This window comes from Cydia splendana, chromosome 9 (genome assembly GCF_910591565.1).
Source record: "Cydia splendana chromosome 9, ilCydSple1.2, whole genome shotgun sequence".
Taxonomy (NCBI): Eukaryota; Metazoa; Arthropoda; class Insecta; order Lepidoptera; family Tortricidae; genus Cydia; species Cydia splendana.
Window position 1 is genome coordinate 17470746 of NC_085968.1, and position 15232 is coordinate 17485977.

Here is a 15232-nt window from a genome sequence, read left to right on the forward strand (position 1 = left end):
CCATTTTTCATTAACATCATTACATCATAGTAAAATAAATTGTGGACGTGGAAGTTATGACATTTTTTTAATGCCGTTAACTTCGGCGTTTGGCTAAGTACATTTGGAAAATAGCATAGTAGACCTAATAAATATTCTATTAGGTATCTACTTTCCATCCTGTTACCCCCTGCTGAGGTGTAGGGCTCAAATCTTTTTCTTCCACTGACTCCGGTCCTGGGCAGCTTGGGTAGCCTCCTCCCACCCCATCTCCAATACAACCAGCTCTTGCTCCACAGAACGGCGCCAAGTAGATTTAGGGCGACCATGTTTCCGTTTGCCGGGCATCTTCCAGGTCAGGGCTACTTTGGATAGGTGGGTGTCAGGTTTCCTGAGGATATGCCCAACCCAATGCCATTTCCGCGTCTGGATCTCCTTGTGTACGGGGTGCTTGTCCGGTTATTCTCCATAAGTGAGCGTTTGTGATCCAGTTAGGCCAAAATATACGTAGGATTCTATTAGGTATATACATAATTAATCAAGCCGATTTAGTAACTCTATGCTCAGAAACAGCATATTTTTTTCTGATTAACTGTGATAAGAGAAGAAAGGTATAAAAATAGTTATAATAAAATAAAGTTCAAAAAACTTTAATTATAAGTGGAAATCACACGATTTACAGTGTACTTATGTGGCAATAATTACGAGTAATTACTAATTATGAAAATTAATTATTTTAAGTAAGATTATATTGAAGACGATCTATTATCAATAGGTATAATTAAACATATACGACATTTTATAGTTATTAAATCGTACCCTAATTCGGTAAAATGTCTAAGACAGTCAATACTCAAATTGTATCGGTAATAAAACATACTAACTATAAAACTACTATAAAACAAAGGTGGTGTTCTAAACTGGGGCGCTATCAGATCAAAGTTTCACAAACTCCATATAGTAGACGAATAAACATCTAGGAATGGCAATTTGAATGCTAATAGGACAATAATGTAACGATAGAAGACGGATCACAGTTGAATCCGATCGCCCTTGGTTTTTATCGGAGTCGAGGAGAGCCCACGCCTGATGTTTTCATCTGACGATGATGCAATGGCACTGATTTATGTGGTTAACCAGTTGAACGTTTTTGGTCTCAAAGGAGTGTTCTACGTAAGGACTAATCAATTTGGCTTTAAATAGTCGTGGTACTGGCACGTCCGCCGACGCCATACAATCAAAGTTAGCTTCTTATTTTTAAACGACATTCTGAAACATGAAAATAACACGAACATTCAAGTAGGTAACACATACCTACCTATGTCGGGTATATCGTAAGCGCCTGTCACAAATGAATAGCAACACAGTAGAAAAAATATATTTAAAAGAGCGTGCGACTTTCAATCCGGAGGTCGCGGGTTCAAACCCCAGCTCGTACCAATGAGTTTTTCGGAACTTATGTACGAACCAGTCGCTTTTCGGTGAAGGAAAACATCGTAAGGAAACCGGACTAATCCTAATAAGGCCTAGTAAGAAGGGTTTGGAAGGTCAGATGGCAGTTACTTTCGTAAAAACTAGTGCGTACGCCAATTCTGGGGATTAGTTGTCAAGCGGACCCCAGGCTCCCATGAGCCGTGGCAAAAAGCCGGGATAACGTGAGAAAGATACAGTAGAATAAAATAGGGGCAGTACCTACTCATCTTTTTCTGACTGTAATTATTAATTACTAGATTCTGATTCTGATTTTGATTCTAATTAGAGAGGGATCGGTAGTCTATCTCGCGGGCGAGATACTGTCGCGGCGCTCCTTTGCTAAGCCTACTGGTAAGTGTATATCCTATTGTTTCATTTGAGTGACGTGACAAGTGCGCTCTTCACCGATGCTATGCAGTCCATTGCGACCTTAGCATTTGAGACTCAGAACAACATTAATATATCGGCGTACAGTCGCTCTGTGATTAATACCGAGAAGAACCTGTACTCCAATCAACAGAGGCATTGGGCTGCTAGAGCCGCTTAAAGTAGGTCGAACATTATGATGCTCCGTAAGATACATCCCTCAAGATTCTCATCAGCGCTCAACCTCGAGATAAAATAAAAGCATTTTTTTAGCACAAAAATGGCACGTGTTACATACGTCAATAATTATCACAGGCGCGTTGCTGAATCGTTAAACCAATTTTAAAATAACTTCACAATGTAGTCTTTTGAGGAAACTGCAGTTACAAATTTGCAATAAACGCGCTAAGAGATTCACCTGACAGCTATATTCTAGGAGGTGAAAATGGATATGTTAACATCTTTTCTGAGAGCATTCCAATTTTATAATTGTGACTTTGGTACAAGATAAAATATATGACCTTTAAGAGTTCCTACGAATTTTTGTTAAAACTTTTTAATGATGATACATTTAGCTTTTGGTTTATAATATTCTTTGGTTTATAAAAATAAAAATAGACGTCGTGAAGTTGACCGATCGCATCAAAAACACTATACTACGCTCCAAAACTCAAATGCCAGATGTGGCTGAAACAGACGCCAAACTAAAATAGGACTGTGCGTGTGCGGGATATGTTTCAATAATCAGCAAACTTCGACAGTGTTGGAGAGATGATCTTAATACTTATATCAAAGTACTTACCGAATTTTTATGACAAACATTCACGGTCTCCAAACGTGATTATTAAATACAGAAGAGAAAATAACCGGAATTAGATCTTCATCGACTGGGCTACAATGAGCCTGTAAACCTGACATGTGACCGATAACGAAGCGGTGCGTCTCGACCGACCTTTACCATGCCCTGCTTTATTATGTTCCCTGTTTGGAGAAACACTTAGTCATTGATCATTTATCTTAAAATATAATTGGATCACTTGTTAGGACTTAATGTTATTGGATTATTGATATTTATTGAAATAAAATTTTACAGCATTACAGCTAAGGGGCATTGCGCCCCGCCAATGCGCTGTAAAATTAAGTAAGTAATAAAAAAGCTATAGGTACTAAAATTATAAGATAAATATGACAGTAATTAATAAGCTACCTCTGTTGATTCCCAAAAACGTAAAATTCTTTATAAAATTTATGACTCTGGTCGGAAACAAGTCGCAGTCAAGTGCAAAAGATAAAAAAAATATTGAGGAGTGTCCGGGAACGGACAATTGGAGAGTACTGGAGTGCAGTCGTGTGACAGGTTCCATTATCTAGGAGGCGATGGCTATGACAACGTAGGTAGTATTATAAATATTATATAGTAATTGTAATACTCGTGATAATATTGATAGTAAAATAGATAAGGTCAAGTGGGGTATATGCAACTATGGGATTAAAGCGTCTATTTAATAGGTATTTCTCGAATATGATTGGTCGAAACGCTATCTATGTTACGTTTTTTATTGTTTTTTAGCTTCTTCTTCCAGTGCCATCTCCTACCAGAGGTCGGCTATCATGAGGGCTATACGGACTTTAGACACAGCCGCGCGGAATATGACTGGCTTATTTATATAATACACTACATGTTATACCTTTAAACGAGCAATTCTTGTATATATATATATATATTGGGGATCTCGGAAACGGCTCTAAGGATTTCGATGAAATTTGCTATATAGGGGTTTTCGGGGGCGAAAAATCGATCTAGCTAGGTCTTATCTCTGGAAAAACGCACATTTATGAGTTTTTAGTATGTTTTCCGAGCAAAGCTCGGTCTCCCAGATATTTAATATTATAAATGTGAAGTTACTATTCATTTGAATTTTTGGATATAGGATAGGTTTTGCCCCGGTAATCATCCTTTGAGGGGATGAAATGGGGGCATCTATTTACTTTATAACCCTCCTTTTGCGTTGCCGTAGTCGGGTAAAAATAGGGACATGGAAGTACTTATTCTACGCAGAAGAGGTCGTAGAAGGAGCTAGTTCTAAAATAATCGCTATAAAAACTAAAGTGCATATAGTTTTATAGCAATCTTGATGGTGGAGGTAAGATTTAAATGCTAACCGAGTTCACGGGAAGGTAATTGAGCGGGGAAGTGAGCCAATACCCGCGGACCCGCCCAGATGACACCGTTGCACCCGCAGATGTATAGCCCGTTGAAGGAGCAAACACGGTCATGGAGCATTCCATCTTCTTCTTCTTCCTCGCGTTGTCCCGGCATTTCGCCACGGCTCATGGGAGCCTGGGGTCCGCTTGGCAACTAAGCAAGGAGCATTCCATCATTTTTAATAAAAACTTTGGTTCGGACTCTCTCTCTCTCTATCTGTCTGTGTGCTGTCTGTCTGTGTGCCTATCCAAATAGTAAAGGTGGCAGTCAGCTCCACATACTCGTAATTCTCGTGATTTTTGGCATGAAAAACTCATCTGATTCTGGTGCATTCTCGGATGGTACGCAGCCACGTCTTTCTACGACCGGAATATATTTTTCCAGTCACTTTGCCAGTTACTGTCTGATGCAGAAGTTCATAATTATATGAAAAAAAAATGTGAGTGTGGCAAGTTATTTCTATCCCATTACGTTTTTAACCGACTTCATTCATTTGGGAATGTAAGAATGGTAACCGTAGAGTTGGTTTTTTCTTAGCTTAGCCGATACCGAAGCTAAGTTGAGGGGAGTTGGGCTACCTATATTTTGACTCCTAGGTATAAGACCTACTTATTGTACAGCGAAATGCAAAAGTGCAATACCACTTTTATAAATGAAATTCATTCATAAACACCCAATAATTAATTCGACCTATGCACTTTTGCGGCTGGGTGTATTTACTTTTTGATAGGTAAAATTAATTTCAATCATATACTAAGAGTTCATTTCCATCTTCTTTATATCCATGCTCAAAGTTGCATCCGACGAGCTGTACCATGCGCCATGGGACTAAATATAACCGCCTATGTGTCAAAGTTCAGTGGTTTTCTTTGCCGTGGCACTCCTCAAAGCAGGTCTATCATTTGCAGCGTCTTAAAATAATAACAGTCTTGTTACGAGTGTAACCGTCGGGACTTTTGAGATTTAGCTTAAGATTGGCGTTTATGTAGGTATAATTTGTCAAGAGTAAGTATAATTTAGATCTCGTAACGTGGTTTAAAAGTAAAGCTTTTGTATTTGCTCCTAAGTCGACATATTTAAATGTACAGTGTCCTGTAAACTAACGACAGTACGTCGAGGTCGAGGTCTTGTTATGTGACCTTTCGTGGCATCTGTCATCTCGATACATTTTTTCTTTTCGTTTGGTGTTTGTCGATGTACGATTGTCATATTGGCTAGGGCCCCTGAACGTATAAACTGTTTCTGTCTCTTTCTCCTAGAGTTCGTTGCACAGGCAAATGAGACACAGATGTTATATATGTATAATCTTAAGACTCGTAAATAAGGACGATTTTGTTTCTAAGCTATTGAACCGCGAAGGCTACGCTAGGCCTAGCAATTATTTATGCTCCATGCTCCGAGTATGTCGCTTCGTCTTCAAATGTAGGTAAACTTAATGCCGCACAATCGCATTGCTGAGGACTAAGTCCTAAGTCAAAAGGGCGTATGTCACTATAGAACTCTTACGCCCATGGTTCTTTTTGACTTGCCTCGATAGATTTGCGTCAAAATGTCAGCATTCTTCTTCATATTATGCGTCACTGAAGGTTCTTCAATGCAAACATCACGGTAAATTTAAATTAATTATTATACTTACCAGTTATCCTAGAGGCATTACATATTTTCATTTTTTTTATACAATACTCTTTTTTTAATCCTATGCTATTTCATTCGCACTAACGAGTTTTTGCAAAATTTTCTCAGATTGGTATGATATGGATATCATATTTTTTAACTTAAATAATAATATGCCTCGTAAGTAACGAACGCCACGCGTTGCGCGTGGGTGGCCACCATACTTCCCGAATTTTCTTACTACTACTACTATACTTCATACTTCAGTCCAATGGGTCCCTTATTAATGTGAATATACATGTTTTTAAACCCCATATTTTTTTCAAACAGATCTTCGCAGCTTTGTTTTATGATTACGATAATAAATAAATAATCACTAGGTAACAACAAATAATGTCGTCAAATCTTCAAAACAATATAATGTCTAATTGTTTAGTAACAATGAAGGTTTAGCTTAGGTCAATGCGAGAACGATTATTTGTCGAAACGGCTAAAGGTAGGTGTGTCTTTATTATTAATATATTGAATTGTGGGTCTCCATTTGACTTGAGTGATATATACCTAAATATAAATTATGATTAGCACAAACTCGCTTTGTGCTATTTATATGAACAAGTAACATTGGATTTGTTTAAACTTTAAATACATAGTTGAATACTTTTGAATATGTTTAGAGTAAGGGTGGACGGTCATATGTCGAACCCGTGGACGTAGCAATTACCGTAATCTTCTTCAATATTGCCTACCAAACATTGGCATGGTATGGTAGGCAATGTTGAAGAAGATTATGGTACAAACAGCAACACTCTTAACTGTCTATCGGTGGACCTTATCACAAAAGGTCCAACGATGGACAGTTAAGAGCATAGACTAGGAATCCTCTAGACGGAGTTTAGAGCAATTATTTCATGAAACCGATGCTGCCAAAATACGAGGGTGCGGGGGACGAGGTGAGTCCCGTGCCGTGATTGGTCCGTTCAAAGACACGGACGTCACACAAAGACACTTGACACGAAAATGGAGTAAAACTACCGTATTTGTGGCAGAGGGGGTAGAGCTACTATGCTCAGCCTGGAGGATGTCTTGTCTGTGGTTAAGAGTGTGGGCGATGGTACCAATGCGTTTCACACTTGTCACTTATGACGAACAATACAAAAGTCACTAGGGATCACTTATTATAGACACAACGAAAAGGTACGAAGACTACGAAGTGGCACACATCATTCATTCATTCTGTAGATATTGATGCAAACTTTTGTTTTTGCTGTCTTCAAGGTATTCACTACATTTACGATTATAGCGTCCCAAACGGTCAGTAAATTACCTATTTACAGCCCTCATGGCACAGTAATATTACATAGTACCTAACTCTTTGAGTTAATGGATGCCGTAAGGTAAGCAAATAATATTATTAACCTTTCTATGAGGTTTGCCCTCTAGCACTTGCATAGTGAATGGCACTGACGCATCCGAATGAGCACATGTAGTGACCATTTGAGTAACTGGCACTAATACCTTGTTTCTGGAAAATTCAAAGTTACATACATATGAATTCTTTTATTTATAGACATAGATACCAATTCAAACACCGTAAGTACATTTTAACATCTATAAATTATGTCATTTTGTTATCATTGTATTCCAGTAACTATTTCACTCGCAGATAATTTCATCATCATCATCATCATCTCAGCCATAAGACGTCCACTGCTGAACATAGGCCTCCCCCTTGGACCTCCATACGTGCCGGTTGGAAGCGACCCGCATCCAGCGTCTTCCGGCGACCTTAACAAGATCGTCTGTCCATCTTGTGGGTGGACGTCCTACGCTGCGCTTGCTAGTCCGTGGTCTCCACTCGAGCACTTTTCGACCCCATCGGCCATCTTCTCTGCGTGCAATGTGGCCTGCCCATTGCCACTTCAGCTTGCTAATCCGGTGGGCTATGTCGGTGACTTTAGTTCGTCTACGGATCTCCTCATTTCTGATTCGATCACGTAGAGAAACTCCGAGCATAGCCCTCTCCATAGCTCGTTGAGCGACTTTGAGTTTTGAGATGAGATAATTTACCTACGAACAATTTGTTCGTACATGTATTGGCGATAACTATATTGTATGTATTGAGGATAACTAACTGACATCATTTAGATACTAAAATGTACTTTTGAATTGACCTGATACGGTAACCATCGTTAAGTCACCGATAGAGATGGGTCGCGGGTATTTACCCAATTTACCCACCCAGGTACCCGGTATTTACCCGTATCTACCCAAATGGACGGGTAGATTCATTTCTTGTTGCACATGTCGATTTGTGTTAAAGTGGAGATATAAACCGAGTTCATGGTTGTAATTATTGTGTGTCATTTAAAATTAAATGGTTTAGTGAAACCTGCAGTTGTAATGTAACTAAGGAATTTTTAGTGCAATTTTGATAAATATTAAAAAAAGGCCGTCATAAGAGTTTTTTTTTAGATTTGAGTAAATTATCGTACTTATACGTTGATAATACACATTCCAACTTCGGTCGGCGGGAGGTGTGGTTGGGGGGAGGGGGGTAAAAGTGAACTTTTTCATATTTTTTTTGGAATCTGTCATTAATATCGAAAAGTGTTGTATGTACAAACTAAAGTAGACATAATTTTCTACAAAAAAGGTTTTATACATTTTTGTCCTAAAACTAACTGTATTTGACTTATGAGCTTCCCAAATTGTGATACTGCACAATTTTTTTATTATTATCATTTTTAAGTAGTCTTTATTTTCATCTTTCAAATGTATACTAAAAGCGTTTTAAAACATTTCCGGAAGCCGGGGAATGATTTTAAACGATTTTCATAATTGTACTGATATGTTAAAATCGAACTTCACCTCATAGCAACCTTTTCGTAATTAGTTTGAACATACATTTTATGTAACATTATAAAAAAATACTTAAATTAATCTTATTTATACTCACATACCATTAAACACATCAAATTTCGAAGAAAAACGAAAATACCCGCGTATTTACCCGCGGGTAGGTAAATATCGGGTATTTACCGGGTATATACCCGCTCTCGGGGATGACAGATAAAATGCGAAAGTTTCAAATTATTGTTTTCAGTCATTCGGAATACCCAAAGCTTTCAATTCCAATATTTTATAAGGCACAGTCAGCTACTAATATACATACCAATATGTAGGTAAGCACGATTCCAGTAATACTAGTTCATCACAATGTTTTTTCATTATACGAGTTAGATACCAATTTTTCAGAGTAATTGTTTCAACTACACGCTAAAAGAAGTGGGTAGAATTGGATTGTGTAAATGTAGCTGTCATAAAAAGTGGTGTGGATCACTTTAAGTGGTTGCATACTAGTGCTTCAAAATGTTTTTTGCTTGATTGTTCACGCCCGTTTAACATGTAAGTGTAAAGAAAATCATCACAATGTGTTACAGTAATAGCTGCTAGTTAGTCGGTTATAAGTATTAAGAAATTACTAGTACATATATTATTATGGTAATTAATTTGTAACCAAGCCAGTGCAGTGTAATTTATAACGATGGATATAAAATCAATCTAAATTGTGAGATAGATTTACCATTGTTAGTGGTAAATTAGCAGCTACTTTTCTTTATGTAAGGTTGTGGTTGTACGTCACCATACTTCACATAAACGACGCCATGGTTGTCATCCTCTTTGTTATAAATAAAACCCGGCTAAGTGCGAGTCGGACTCGCTCACGAAGGGTTCCGTACCATTACGCAAAACACGGCAAATAAATCACGTTTGTTGTATGAGAGCCCCACTTAAATATTTATTATATTCTGTTTTTAGTATTTGTTATTATAGCGGCAACAGAAATACATCATCTGTGAAAATTTCAACTGCCTATCTATCGCAGTTCATGAGATACAAGCCTGGTGACAGTCAGACGGACAGACGGACGGGCAGACGGACAGACGGACAGACGGACAGACGGACAGACGGACAGACGGACAGACGGACAGACGGACAGACGGACAGACGGACAGACGGACAGACGGACAGACGGACAGACGGACAGACGGACAGACGGACAGACGGACAGACGGACAGACGGACAGACGGACAGACGGACAGACGGACAGACGGACAGACGGACAGACGGACAGACGGACAGACGGACAGACGGACAGACGGACAGACGGACAGACGGACAGACGGACAGACGGACAGACGGACAGACGGACAGACGGACAGACGGACAGACGGACAGACGGACAGACGGACAGACGGACAGACGGACAGACGGACAGACGGACAGACGGACAGACGGACAGACGGACAGACGGACATACGGACAGACGGAGTCTTAGTAATAGGGTCCCGTTTTTACCCTTTGGGTACGGAATCCTAAAAACTGAAGATGCTGACTAATGGGATTTTATAAGGCACTGGGACATTTACCTAAATATTAAGTTTTAAGATGTCATTCGCTTTTATAAATGTTTGATAATAAACAAGTGTCCGTAAACACGGAGGCCGATTCTGATCTTGTTACCGCAGTACTTTGACGATCGCTCATGCCGATTGGTGCGAGCGAAACTGGGGAATCGTGTAATGACACCCAATGGGGAATGTCGCTCGCATTTATTAGCGCGCATCAGATGCATTGCGCGTCGTATCAAAATCATACAATATCATAACAAAATCAAAACTTTGAGAAATTGTTAAATCGATACCGACTTCCTGCAGGGGTATTATGGATGGCTTTATCCACGTGATAAAATATTTGACACTTTTTAACCCCGCGAAATAGAAAGTGACGGACACCGTTTTATCTCGCTGTCGCGTAGACAAAAACTACCATAATATCCTTGCTGAACAAGCTTTACGATATGTACCCCGAAAAAAAGTTACTAAACTATTGTATGAGACTGTTCCATACAAAAGTTCTATTCTAATAATGAAAAAGATTAACCCGTGAGCAATGGCGGCGCCTCGTGCAATTGCCTTTTGTGCTCGAAAACAATGCCTAAATCGTTTTATTGTTTTAACTTGATACCTCGTGAACCTAAAACAGGCATTCGAAATTTAATTAGATTAAACTTAAGGTAAAATGAAGGTTATTATTATTATGTCGTATGGCTTTATTCCTGAATACACATTTAATTTACAATTTTTATAAGTATACAGAAAGAAAATATTTACAATTTAATATCTAAATTGAGTAGCCAATCCCTTGCATCCGGTGTGAGTGCTAACAAGTCCTGCATGCTTCCGGTAAATCGCCTTATAGGACATTCTCCTATGATGTGAGGGATTGTTTGAGTTGGCTCCCCACAATCACAGGCTGGTGTCGACGAGATTCCCCATCTGTGAAGATTCTGGTTACATCGTCCTACTCCCGTGCGGATGCGGTTTATAGTAACCCAGATCTTGCGGTGGTCTTTGAAGCCGGTCGGCAATTCAGTGGGGTCTATATTGGAGTCACCGTCCTGCGCTTGCCACTGCTTTCTCCACTCCGCATATACATTGAATGGCTCATGGCCCTGTACCTGGTGATCAGACCAAATAGGTTTGCGAGATAGCAGGCGCGCCTGTGGTAGATGGTTTAGCGTCTCTCTAATCGGTAAACCATGCGTAGTTGCTTTGTCCCACTCCCGCGCAGCAGCCTGAGTTCTCCTGATGTCCGGAGGGGCAATGTGTGATAACACGGGGAGCCACCTGGTGGGAGTAGGAAGCAAACTGCCAGATATCGTTCGCATCACTCGGTTCAGCTGAACGTCCACCTTGCTGGTGTGCGCGCTTTTATACCACACTGGTGCGCAGTATTCCGCTGGAGAATACACAAGAGCCATAGAAGATGTTCGCAGCACGTCAGCTCGAGCACCCCACGAAGTTCCGGCCAGTTTGTTTATAAGGTTCACCCGGGTCTTTACCTTTTGGGCTAGATTTTCCATGTGTGCCCTATATGTTAGTGACCGATCCAACGTGACCCCTAGATATTTTGGATTAGGATTGTGGCGGATTTTTTGACCGCAGAAAGTAACATCCACCTCCCTATTTGCCAGGCTGTTCGTTAGATGGAAAGCGGTAACCTCTGTTTTTGAAGGATTCGGGTGGAGTCTCCATTTGGTGTAGTACTGATGTAAGGCGTCAAGGTCCCGCGTGAGCACAGCTTCGCCAGTCTCAAAACTCCTAGTCTGGATTGTGAGCGCAATATCATCAGCGTATAGAAATTTGTGACATTGAGTGGGAGGCATGTCGCTGGTATATATATTAAATAGGAGGGGAGCCAGAACTGAACCTTGCGGAAGTCCATTCTTCAGTTGCTTGTATTTGCTGGCTGTGTCGCCCAACAGCACGGTAATCTTTCGTGGCCCCATCATGTTCCCCAGGAGACGGAGGATTTTCGCAGACGGAATTATCTTTCCTACCTTGTGGATCAATCCGCTTATCCAAACAGTGTCATACGCTGCACTTAAATCCACGAAAGCCGCCAGGGTTTTCTGTCCTCGTTGAAATCCGGCTTCAATATGGCTGCTTAGTGCTAGAACCTGGTCGCAGCAGCTTCTACCGGCGCGAAACCCTGCCTGCTCAGCGGGAATGTGTTTGTCAACAACATCTTTCATTCTGTTGTACAGTAAGCGCTCCAGTAATTTAAACGTGACACTTAGCAGTGATATAGGCCTGAAATTTGCCGGATCGTCAGGAGTTTTTCCGGGCTTTAGTATGGCTATGACCTTGGACTTCATAAAAACGGCGGGTAGTATGCCAGTTTCAAAGATGTTGTTGAAGAAGTCTGTTAACCATCGCACTGCTCGCTTGCCTAGATGGGTAAGGAACTCTGGGTACATATCATCCAACCCAGCAGCTTTCCCGCATTTAACATACTTCAAGGACTGGCAGACCTCGTCCGCGCTGAAAGGTGAGTCAAAAGCCACACATCGATTTTGAGAACCGAGTAAGGCTTTGTTTTCGCGTCTGATGTTTTTAGCGAAGGCTTTGTCGATATGCGCGCTCTTTGTGATGTTTTTGAGGCATTCCGCGATGTTGTCAGGATGTACAGTAGGCGGTCTAGTGTCAGCTGGTGCTCCACCACCCAGTTTTCGCAGTAGAGCCCAGCTTTTTCTGCTCGAGTGCGTAAAGCTCATACCTTCGACGCTGTTCATCCACTTCTGTCGACGGGCCTCCCCTAGGGCAGCCAGGAGTTTATTGGCAGTGGAGGCTTCGTTATTCTTGAGGTAGGCTTGATACATTACTTCGGTTTCCGAAGACCAACCAGGGATATATTCTTTTCTAAAGCCTCTAGGTATGCATCTTTTGGCCGCACCTATTGCTATGCCGCAGAATCTATCATAGTTTGATGCTTCTGGTTTGAGCCATCTTATATTTGCATCCATTTGGTGTTTGTATGCTTCCCAGTCGGCTTTCATCATATTCCAGCGCGGCTTCGGCAACGAGTTAACAATCGGGACCTCCAATCCTATCTTTACAAGAGCGGGCCGGTGCTGGCTACGGGGAAAATCATTTAGGATAACTCTGCTGATAGGTAATATGTTTCCATGCTCATCCTCAGAGGCAAAACAAAGATCTGGATTAGTGTCGCGCTGCCACCGTGCCGATCGGAAAGATCCTTGCTGTTTGGCGTCAAATATAAGATGAAGGTTTTCTTCTATACACCACTTATTTAGAATCTCACCGTCGGGATTGCTGGATGTGTATCCCCAGGCGGAGTGTCGGCTATTGAAATCCCCTAAGAAGATCGCTGGGTGGGGGTAAGTCTTAAAGGGGGGATTTGAGAAAACATTGTTAGGGGGTTTGTAGGCTGATGTCACAGAGATGTTGGATATTTTTAAAGTAATGACCTCCAAGTTATTATGGGCGGACACTTCAATTATTTGTGCACTTGTGATAGTGGATCTGACGTAAACAGCTGAACCATAGATAGGTGAAAGGGTATAGGCTACTAAGTTAAAACCCGGGATGTTCCCACGGTTGTCAAATTTACTTATATTATCTATATGATGTTCCTGGACGGTTATCACGTCAACATGGTTATCATGAGCAAGTCGCGCAAGGTAGTCGCATTTAGATTGTGACATGCCTTCAATGTTAATTTGCAGTATAAGGACGGAAGGTCCTAAACTTTTTGTCGATGAGCCCACTAAGGGGCAAACTATTGAGCGCATTGTATTTTATCTTGAGAGTATCGAACACAGGAATAGCTGGGAGGCTCAGAGGGAGCAGATCCAGCTTGCCAGGAACAGTCGGAATCTTTTAGCCGTCTTCAGGGTGAAGCCGTTGCCCGGGGTGGACCGCGAGGAGGTAGATTCTGACCAATTACCACCCCATGTAAAATGAAGGTGAGACTTGTTCATATGTCAATTAAATGTGTTTTACATAATTATTATGTTCTTAAATAAAAAAATAATATTTTTTTTCATGTTCTTTATTTTAATGGATATCCTTTAATTATTTATGTAGGTACATAATATCTAATCAATAACCATTAATTTCTCAAATTATTTAACACGTATTTATAGCATGTTTCACTACAAACGTTACCTTTTTGCCAAAACTTTAATGTATTGTAAATTCAATCTATTTAAAATACGTTTTATAATATAACATACATGCGGGGTTTAAATTAAATATGTGGACCCACCCAAACGAAGTGATCCCCGTAAAATAGCAATACCTAGGCATTTTGCCGCCATACCAACAAAGATGATCTTAAACTTTTTTGTCCCAATCAATAGGTAAGAATTATAATGAGGTGACCCGTTACACTGTGACCATACTGTGTTTGACGATCCTCGTTAGTTATTCCATTGTATCTTGAGATAATGTTGCACCGCGGGCCGCACTCGGCAGACTATTTGCAGAATGCATCGCTCTTGTTGCGAACATTCTTTATGATTTACAAACGTCATTGTTTTCGCACGAGTGGCAATTTAGCCAGTTATGTTTTGGATTATAAGTAACGAATATGATTTTTTGTGTGACTAAACGAACGGACTCAAAGGAATAAAAAATGTGTTATTTTGATTTTAATTAATTTTTATAACACATTACACGAAGTGTTAAACTTTTAAACAGTTTTTAAAGTCCGTTCGCCGAACCCCTAAAATACAGAGAGCAAGCTAGTGGTCTCTAGGGCATCACTGACGTAACTTTTGGCTAATCTTAGTTGGGAAAGTAACTGTATCTGAAATGCATGCATTTTTGTCTCCAGCGTCGCCGCTTGGCACGATTGTGTTTTGGCTAGTCGATAAAATGACCTAGTCATGAGATTATAAATCTAAGCTATCCCCCAAAAAGGGAGAGGGGAAAAGTCGGTTCCCTCGGTCCAGTTATTTTTTTTATACCGCTCTCTTTTTACATATCTGTATCAGGACAAGTTTGGTATCGTTTTTGTATAAGTTAAAGGGAAAGGAATTCTATTATGAAATAATCGCTTTACCTTTTATAAAAAAATATATTTTTCGTGCATGAATCCAATTGTTTTGGGTTATTTGAAAATTAATTTAGTTTTTGGCAAAAAATATTTTTTGGTACAAGCTTTTATCGCTGACTGTACTTTTCTTTCCACAGGCACTAATACTCATCGAAACAATCCTAACA